Source organism: Rhipicephalus sanguineus, chromosome 2 (assembly GCF_013339695.2).
Source record: "Rhipicephalus sanguineus isolate Rsan-2018 chromosome 2, BIME_Rsan_1.4, whole genome shotgun sequence".
NCBI classification, from domain to species: Eukaryota; Metazoa; Arthropoda; class Arachnida; order Ixodida; family Ixodidae; genus Rhipicephalus; species Rhipicephalus sanguineus.
This window is the reverse complement of record NC_051177.1, coordinates 56119779-56130002: the sequence shown is the minus strand read 5'-3', so window position 1 is coordinate 56130002 and position 10224 is coordinate 56119779.

Below are 10224 nucleotides of genomic sequence, written 5' to 3'. Positions count from 1 at the left end.
TCCATGCACTGCCGATGCGCATCGTTCTCAGAGCAGCTGAATAATAGCAGGTTTCTTTTGGCAGGCCTTCTTTATTTCTTCTTGTTAACGCGATAGCGTTAAAGCGCTCGTTTCGCAGAAATTCCGGTGTCGGCGTCGGCGTCGTTGGTTGTGAGCGAAAAAATCATCATCTGGTGCATGACCGAAAACTCAAGAAAGCTGCAAATAAAATAATTAATACAAATGTTGGGTCCGAGTGAGAATCAAACCCAGGCCGTCTGCGAGGCAAGCAAGTGTTCTAACACACAGCTACGCCTCTGCTTGGAACTGCACTGAAAGTAACTTTCATGCTTCACAAACATACGCGTCCTGTATACAGGTGTCACAGTACCAGATGTAATATCGCAGTAATATTGCGTGGTACAAGCGTACATTGCCATCGGGCGTCACACCACGTCAATATCATAAAGACTTGGTGGTTTAAAGCCAGCCGCCCATTACAAGAGGTTCACACATTACTGCGCGTATTCCCTTAAGACCACGTAGCGGGTGCATCGCAACTTCAAAAAGGTTTCTCGCGCATAATTTCTTCTGGAGGTTTAAAGCAAGCTATTCATTACATAAAGCACACACCTTAGTGCGCGCATTCTGTTACACACACGTAGTGGGTGCACTGATACTTCGAAAAAAAAAAAAATGTCACGCGCACAGACGTTCTCTGACGCCACCGGGCTCTTGACACGCTTGTGATGGATTCTGTGTCGTCGACAAGCGCCAACCACGCTGCGGTGTCTTCCTCATCGGCGAGTTTTTGTGAGGCATCAGTGACCAGTGGCGCACGACGAGTGCGGCCACGCAAGACGGAGGCAGAGAAGGCAGAGACACCAAAGCTCGGCGTGCTGCGGCTATGCGACCACTTTTTATTTTGTCAGTTACATCGCAGCCATGGCCAATCTGAACTTGTCGAGTCACAACATATAATAAGAAGTATAGGCACTAAGTGGTCGAAATACGCATAGAGGCAGGATATCGCTGTCGCGTTCAGCACTTAAAGGCGAAGCTTAAGCGTCCCCCAATTTTTTTACAAGACTCTATGAACTGCCTAAAGGGTACTGTAATCAGCCTTTTCAGTGGACGCAAAGAGCGCGTTGACCAATTTCGCATTGCTCTAAACACGTGTTGGTATGAAAAAGAGAATGAGTGGTGTCTCCCTGCTGTTTTCACTGTGAATGCGAATGAAACACGCCATCACAATCTGTAGACGGGCCCGGCATACAAAAATCAAAGAAGGCGACCGTGCTTGAAGTGCTGAACTCTCTTCGTATGCGTGACCTCTTTAAATCAAATGTATCCTCGTGGACCAAGAAAATTGTGCTTAGATGTGCGTGACGTTTTTGTTACTTTCTGGGCAGTTATACTGCTTAGTGCAAAGACTATATCTCTTTGCAAGTGTTAGTTCACTGATCCTGTAATACGGATGCTTTTGCCGTGAGCTGTAATGCTGTCATCCCTCCATTTCTGTTTCTTTTATCTTGCGAGGGATGCATAATGGTTTTCATCCCGCTAATCGTTAATCCGTGAGTCCCCCGCTGTCCCTGTTGGTTTTTAGTGGTTTCAAGCACCCCCGGTGTATCGATCACCGAGATTGACACCCCGTATTTTCTCTGGCGTTCTGTTTCAACAGATACAGCAGTTCTCTCACTGCACTTGGCTAAAGGTTCAGGCCCGACCGAGGCCCCTGAGCGGTGGTTGCCCCTCGGGTGCGGCTCAGTAATAGTTTAACCTACTAAACCATCAGGCTAAGAAACGTCCGTGTCCAGCTAAGGCTAAATTCACTTAGGGCTTACCACAAACAAACTAGCGAACGCACGAACCAGTCAACCAACCAACCAACCAAAATAGCAGTGAATCTGTTCTAACTAGCGGAAAACAACACAAGATGTTGTTGTGTTCACGATATATTGTCTTTCACCGCAACAGCGAAAATCTCACGCAGAAAAAGCCCTGATAGAGTACCTTCAATGGATTTCACAAAATACAAAAAGTACAAGACGCGCCCTGCAGCTGGGAAAGAGAGATACCAATCTTTAATGAAATTCCCGGCGTTGTCCTGCAGCTGGATACTACAACGCTCTGGTTCAGATGAACAAGAAAAAGAAAAACGTCTACTGGCCAGCCAAGAGATGCAGTTAGTGATGAGTATCAAACTCTAACAGTATCGTACAGTTTCTTTTATATGTATCTATACTAACAAACCGGGATATTTATAGTATCACGCTGTAGTACCACTTTAGCCCCCTGTGCCTGCTTGTTCGAGGGAAAAGGTTTATACTGTTTCCTTATTCTCAGCCCGCAAGAACACATAAAGGAATCCTTGCAATCGAGCAAAAGAAGGCCTTACTGTCTGGACACTTCACTGTTATGTGCCCACTCACTCTTTTATCTTGTTTTCTTCATTAAACCAGCGGAAACAAAAGTGCTCAGACGACAAACGAAACGGAAATTTGCAGTCGCGCTGAAAACCCACAAGCTCTGGCTGACGTGCGGGCCATGTTGATATTTTTTGTGATTGATGCCCCGGAGACGTTTCTTCTAATAAACTCTCTTCAAAATGAAACCGCGGGGGCGGTTCAATATCCTTGGAGCGGGAACACCTATATACAGGCAATCTACCATCTCGCACTGGTCGCAATATAGTGCGGGAAATCCGCACGCAGCTGGATAGATCGGCGGAGTGGCGAAACGCAGTGGACGTTTCCGGGAGAATTTTCCGAACAGTAAAAAAAAAGAAAAAGAAAAATCAAGAAAGAGAACGACCTATACCAAGCTGCAAGAGATCTCTCGGCTAATAACAAACTAAATCACACAGATCGTTTGTTGCACGTGTTAGAGTTTGCGGAGTCATGACGCCCAGCAGCTTTAGCTGAAGAGCGAGACCGAGGGTACCATTCTGGAAAGTTTCTAATTCCTCCATGGTGTGGAATGCTGTAATGGCGTTGTTTGAAACCCATCAGAGCGCTGTGAGCAAATCAGAGTTTGCGAGACTGCGAATTCGACAACATGGCGGACAGTGTCCCGCGTCGCGTGGGAAGCTTATGAAAACAAGGGAGTCCGTAAGTCACGATCCCTAAGCGCACACATTCTAGCGATTTCTGAGAATAGTCATTAAGCAGAGCGTGTGGCTGTCACTGGTAAATTACGAAGGTGTGACTGTTACATATATCCACACCGATTGATGACCCTAGATATCAATAAATTAAATAACCATATTGTTTCCGTATCAGGGACGCCGGGTGATTCCTAGACAAGACCTTAACTTATCAATGATTATAATATTTAAAAAAAAACGCGTAGCACATCACCAAAACTCTTGAGCACACGTTTTCTTCAGTCTGAATCGAAAAAGAATGGTTTACGGAAAGATACACAGCCCACCACAGTTTTTAAAACGTATACTATATATATACACATAGTACTAGATGTGACGTGCTGCATACATCATAACGTACATGCGACGTACCATTGTCTAACTGTACATCATAGCACTCTACGATGCATAACAGTACAAACGCTCAAAAAAAAAATGTATATTATCGCTAAGTTGGCCACTCCGTGAAGTACTGCAGTGGTCTAGTGGACCGATGCGGGACTAGTGATGCAACGACACGGAGGCGAATGTCGACGAAAAGTGCGTGTATAGTAAGAGAGAGAAAAAAATGAGAGAGAGAAAGGAAGATGTGTTATGCATTTAACGTCCTGAAACTCCACAGCGAGTTATCAAGAACACCTCGGTTGAGTCCTACATAATGAATTGTCTTACCGTCTGATTTTCTTCAACATTCGATTGCATCTAAGTGACCATTTTCTTTTTAACTTATGTACCACCGCAATACGGTCGCGAATACCTGGCTTCGAACCCACGACCTAGGGCATCGCAGGAGACCGTCATAAACTGCGTCATGGTGACGGGTTGAAGTCGGGGAAGTTATTATTATTATTATTATTATTATTATTATTATTATTATTATTATTATTATTATTATTATTATTATTATTATTATTATTATTATTATTATTATTATTAACAGACATAAGCACATATACGAAGTACACATAGGAAAAAAAAGGAGGGAGCAGGCTGGCAACAACAACCGAGAGGGGCGCGCCGCCTGCCTGTACCCATTCCTGAGGAAGGAATAGAAATAGGAGATGAAAAGATGAAAATAAGGAAGACCAAACAGCGGGAACCTGGCAAAACTACAGTAGAATTACAAAGAAATAGAAGAAGAAAACGCACCACAAACGGGATGCAAAGTCAGTTTCGAGAAGAGGAGTTAGCAGGACGTGATGAACCTAGTCGCATAGAAAAGCAAACAGCCTAGAACAAGCAAGAAGAAAAAAAGGAAGTGCGAAGTACCGCGCATTCCCCTTAGTCCCACATGGATCTCTAACTCGTTGGCCGCATGAACCTATTCGCACTGACCGGAGCTCCGAAGGGACCACCGAGTGGAACCTCAGGGGCGGCGCGTGTAACTTAGGATGAAAACGCATTTTCAGAGGCTTCCTCATTTCGGCGGCAACATCGGCACGAGCCTGAAATACGGCTCCATCTGCGACAGAGGCTTGGCTACGGGCTTGGGCTGCGGGCCGTTCCCTGGCTACGGCTATGACCCTGTAATCCGCGTGAGGGTCTCGCCCCGGTGCCTTCTTGATGGATGGCTTGACTGCACGCCGATCGGCAATGCCGGGCACGCATCGCCCGGCCAGCAAGCGCTCCCCTTCTCGATGCGCACGCGCTCTCTGCACGGCAGCGAACAGAGGAAATCTAATGAAAGCACCCGTAGGGTGAGGCTGAGAGCTGCACGCACCCCTCTCCCCTCCTTTCTGCCTCGGCTGCCTTGCCATCCACCCTTCTATCGCTCTGTCTCATTCTTTGGAGATCATCGTGGCTGGAAATGAGACAGGAACCAGATAACCCTGTCACGAGGCACCAGCTGTGGGTACACGCACGCTGGTGCCCGCAATTCATTAATTGATTCATCTCCGACGCCTCCTCTCCCCCACCTTTCCCCCCTCTTCTCCTGCGGCCCGCTGATTTGCCGATTAGTACACGAAGAGCTTGTGCAGTGGGTGCTTTCGGCAGATGTGAAAGCAAATATCTCCTCCCCTGAAATCTTTAGTTTTGTTGGTTGGGGGTCAAAGGTTTGTAGGGTGACAGCGAAGAGCGGTAAAATTCAGAACAGTGGTAAACTGGGCTAGTAAGAGTCCTACGCCTGTGTGGTAAGAGTGTTAAGAGTCCTACGCCAAAAAATAACCTTTTGTTATACATATCTCAATGAAAGTGGCGGAGCCACATGGCGCTGAAAACCACCGTTAACGACCGACAGGGTCGACATGCGTTTATTACGCATAGTGTCACAGGTAAGCCATGCACAATCTACGCTTATTCTCGCGACTCGTCAAAGGTTCCAACGGCAATAAAGTGCTAATTTAACTTAAGCTGGCGAAGCAAGAAGTAGTAATTATGTCTATTTATGACCAGCATACGTAAGGAAAACCTGACAGTCGCCCACTTGGTTAAACATGATAAACTTTCTTTGCGCAAAGCTACAAAACGTACCTGACACGGGGAGAAAAGACACACACAAAGAACATCGGACTGTTTGCGCTGACGTTCTGTGAGTGGCTGTTCTCGCTGTGTCCAGTACGTTTTATAGATTTGCGCAGGGAAAGTTGACTAGCATACGACTCGAAATACTACGACATTCGTACCACGCGCTCCGCATTCACACACAGTGACACAGTATGTAACCCACAAAGTAAAACTATGCGTGACCATGCCAGACACTCGGCATCGTATTGTCTCTTAGAGGTTGCCTATACCCACTGGCCAACGCGTTTCCAAACGTGCCAGTTACGCAAAGCTTCACATCGAGGTGTGAGATAAGGCCATTGTATTTGTATTTACACAGCGCTTACGGACAATACACCGGCTGCGATAACTTCTTCGGGTCACGCCATTCTGTTATGTTTGCGTCCAAATAGAGCGGCGTCTTCAGATAGCAACCAAACTGTTGCGATAAGATAGTGCGCGGTAGTGAACCAAATGAGGTGACATAAGAACAGTTCATAATCGCAGGGTGTTGCAACTGCCAGTGGAATGCGGATATCGAGAGGCACGTGACGCACACAATGAGAAGTCACCAGTGATATCGTGGAATGTTTCCACTGGAGACAAAAACAACGCTTTTTCTTTCGTCACAGCACGCGTGCGAGCTCGGTGTTGCCGAAGCACGTGGAATGGTACACAGGGACGCTGAAGAAGCTGCTATATCAGCGCTATTCGCTGCAGGTCCGCCAAATTGTGCTCGTCTTTCATGCAGCAGCTGGTTTCGTCTTGTGGACGTCGATTAATAAAGATTCCGCAAAAGATGGAAGTGAGTGCACGTTTTCTACTTTAAGCATGCCGTTAGTCAGTGGTGGAACTATAACCGCTGCTATGTGTGTGACATTTGCAAGGATATTGAAGATGAAATCCTGCCATGGGCGTAGGCAGGGGGGTGCAAAAGGGGCACTTGCCCCCCTCAAGTCACGCCGGCACTTGCCCCCCACCCAAGCTATGCCAGCTCTCCCCCCCCCCCTTGCCCCTCCCCAGCCGCGATGTAACACGGGTTTGCACCCCCCAAGGCAAAATCCTGCCGACACCCATGAATCCTGCGGTGTTACGTGCCAAAACCACAAGATAATTATGAGAACGTCCAATAGTGGAGGGACACGGTATAAGTGTTGACCACCTCGGATTCTTTAACGTGCACTCACGACGGTCTCACTAAATAAATACGTGAGCAATTCTGGCTTTCAGCGGTTACTAGATTTTAAGTTTTTCTTGTTAAATGCGACAAGCCTTACCGGCAGGGATTGTCACGAAAAATAATTTCACGCGGCTTCTCTTAAAGCGCAAAGGTGCTCGTAGAACGTTATGCGACTTTCTCGTGACACAACAATGCCGGTGCGCGGGGCCAGGCACTCTTGAGGAGGCCCCTTCACAAGTGAACTATGCGGCATTACGTCCTATGTAGTTCCCTTATATTCTCCCTTTCTCTCACTCATACGCGAACATCTTCCGCATGATGTCAAGCAAAGCTGAAGGCTGCTCCGTGAGTGCACTACTGCGAATGTATACAGCATTATGTGAAGGTCTCCTGCGGTACAGTCTTTCTGCACTACAGGACCTCACCAAATCAAATATTCAGGTGCTCACGAGCATGCAAGCCAAAGCCTTGAGGGTGTGCCTAGGTTTACCGAAAAATACATCGACAGTGGGGACCTTGACAGAAAGCAAACGTCTCTCGGCTGTCCTGCTAATGAAGCAAGAGTTCCTCCAGTCTGTCTGTGTTTTGCGGCAAGGGTACAAGAACATCCAGTTGCTTCAGTCAGCATTTCTGAGGTGCGAATGTTACTCCCCCCGACGTATGAAAAGCCGTCGATATTGACGGGGCCTCCATGGCAGCTTCCTTCCTGGACGATAGTCACGAGTGCCGGGGTTCAAGAGCAAGAGAAACACACCTGGGCCAGCGTTGACATACTTCGCTCTAGAACACATCAACACCAACTATAGAACCCGCCGTCACGTTTATACAGATGGGTCTGTCACAGATGCATCATCTGCTATAGGCGTGTGGATACCGTCGGCGAATGTCACCATCACAGCCGCTCTCAGCCACCGTACATCCGCCGCTGCCACTGAGCTGGCTGCATTGCGGAGGGCGCTTGCATATATTAAAGATCAGAGACCCGACTCTTGGGTGACATTCTCCGACTCACGAGCCGCACTGCAGTCCCTGAAATCTCCACGTACGCAAGACCAACTAGTCCTAGACATCAGGCGCCTAGGCAATAATGCTCATGAACTACACCACGATGTAGTACTGCAGTGGCTGCCCGCTCACTGCGGCATAGAAGGGAATGTTCGATCTGACTCCGCTGCCAGAGCTGCGCATGACACAGCATCTGAGGAAATTGAAATTCCTTTTTCAAGAAAAGACGCAGCGATTCTGGTGTCTGCGGTCGCGCGTAATCTGCAGAGAACGATATGGAGCGATGCCAACAACCAGTACGGACCGCTGCACAGAATAGACCCGACGTGTAGCTTTCATATGCCACAGGGATTAACCAGACAAGATGAAACTTGCATTCATCGGCTGAGACTCGACGTTGCCTACACGAAATACTTCAAGCACGAGATCAGGCAGTCGGACTCACCCACGTGCACCACATGTAACACTCGGGAAGACCTAAACCACGTACTCTGCGACTGTTCCCATTAGGACTCAGAACGACAGATTCTGAAGGAGGCACTTCATTTGCAACGCGGCTCGAGCTTGGAGCTGCGGCACCTTCTCGGCCCGTGGCAAGACAGCAGTTGTGCGATGCGCAGCACAAAAGCGCTGTTGGCGTTTTTGAGGAACACTCAGCTTAACCAAAGCCTGTGAAGGACTCTTCTTATGTATATATGTGTGTTTGTGACTGTATGTACTATTTGTGTGTATATGGTGTATATGTGATCATTGTATATATCATAATCACCCGACACCTGGAGTAGCAAGCCAGGCGGAAAACCAGGCTAACCTCTCCGGGCATTTCATTAAAGAATCTTATCTCTCTCCCTTTCTCTCTTCCCTGCCGTTTACTCGCCTCTAATTCACTGATGACCACCGTTCATGTGCAAGTTGCTCGAGCTAGACAGTTACAGTGCGGCCATCAGTACAAATTATACTCTTTCCTTCCCTCCCTTTGTATATATTTCCTCAAAATAAATATCCACTTACTACTTACGTATCTATACAAGGGGCTCCCACGCTAAAGTTTCCGTGAGTACAGAACTGAGAGTTTTGTGCTGCCTATAACCGGGCACTGTGCAGTGATCCGCAATGAGATTAAGCGTTCTTCCTTAGCAGCGAATGTTTTCGTAGTAGTGATGGAGTTCAAGCAATGCTCGCATACTGATGCATGGCGATACGCAAGCTTTCTGCTTCCTGCGCACACCGTGACGACTACTGCGACATGCGGCGCCCTTTCGGCCGCTTGAAAAGCAATGGGGCGAACGTTATACTTCCGGCGTGTACCGTGGCGACACCGGTGCATGTGTACACAGTCCGTGCGCCGCGCTAACCTGAGAGCCACGGTGGCACGTATACACAGCGGATGTGCTAGTGTGTAATACGTGCCTTGCCGCGTGCCTTGCCGCGGCTAGACGCGGGAAGGCGCAATATGACGCGACGCATTCCGACAGTCGTCACGAGCTGTCGCGACTGCGCTGCGGGCGCGTCGCGCCACGGAGTTTCCGCGTGCCACGCCACGGGCACCTTGCCACGCGATGCAGAACGGCGAAAGCTGTAGTCCTTCGCTGAACGTTCCCGAGACGCAGGAATTGCTCATCGAACGTGCAACGTACTGACAATACGCAAAACCTGCCCAGTTCCGTTTTCGACACACGTACGCTTTCGCCTAAACAAGATGGCGGACCTCGGGCTAAAGAGAGAGTTGAAAGAAAGGAAAGATTAACCGTAAGGAATGCCCGGTTCGCTACCCTACACTTCAGTTTAAGCAGAGGGTGTAGAAAGATAACAACGCAAGAACGTATGGGCAAACAGAAAACACAGTCACAATCGCTCTTGTTCAGAGCACAGGACGGCACTTGTCAGTGGTTCATGCCATAGGCGTGCGCAGTGCGTTCATGCACTATCCCTTAAGGGGGAGGGGGGTGCAGGGGAGGGTTGCTGCTCCCCTGCACCCCCTCCCCTCACATACCGTGCCCATGCCTATGGTTCATGCACTGTTTGTTTTTCGCGAGAACTGCAATGACCATACGCAGCCCGCTGCTGCAACGGGTTATAAGTTCAGCAATACAATATCAATTTATCTGACAACGCGTTCTGTAGTCAATTAGCGCTAGCCAAATTGCGAGTCTTTCGTCTCTGAGCTCTACAGCGAGGAGAGTAGCCCGAAATGTGTTGCAACGTCTCCTCGAGGACACAGTTATCACAGGCAGCTTCGGTTCTGTGTGTGGCAAACGCGAAGCTTTCTTGAATACAACCGACTGCACCGTGTCCACCATTCGCTGCACCATAGCATTCCTACCAGGACTTCGCCACCGCTGTGATACCCTGTCTTTGCGACTATGGCTGAAAATAGCCTTTACGAAATTATATTGTATTGTACTGTATTGTATTGTTTTGTATTGTA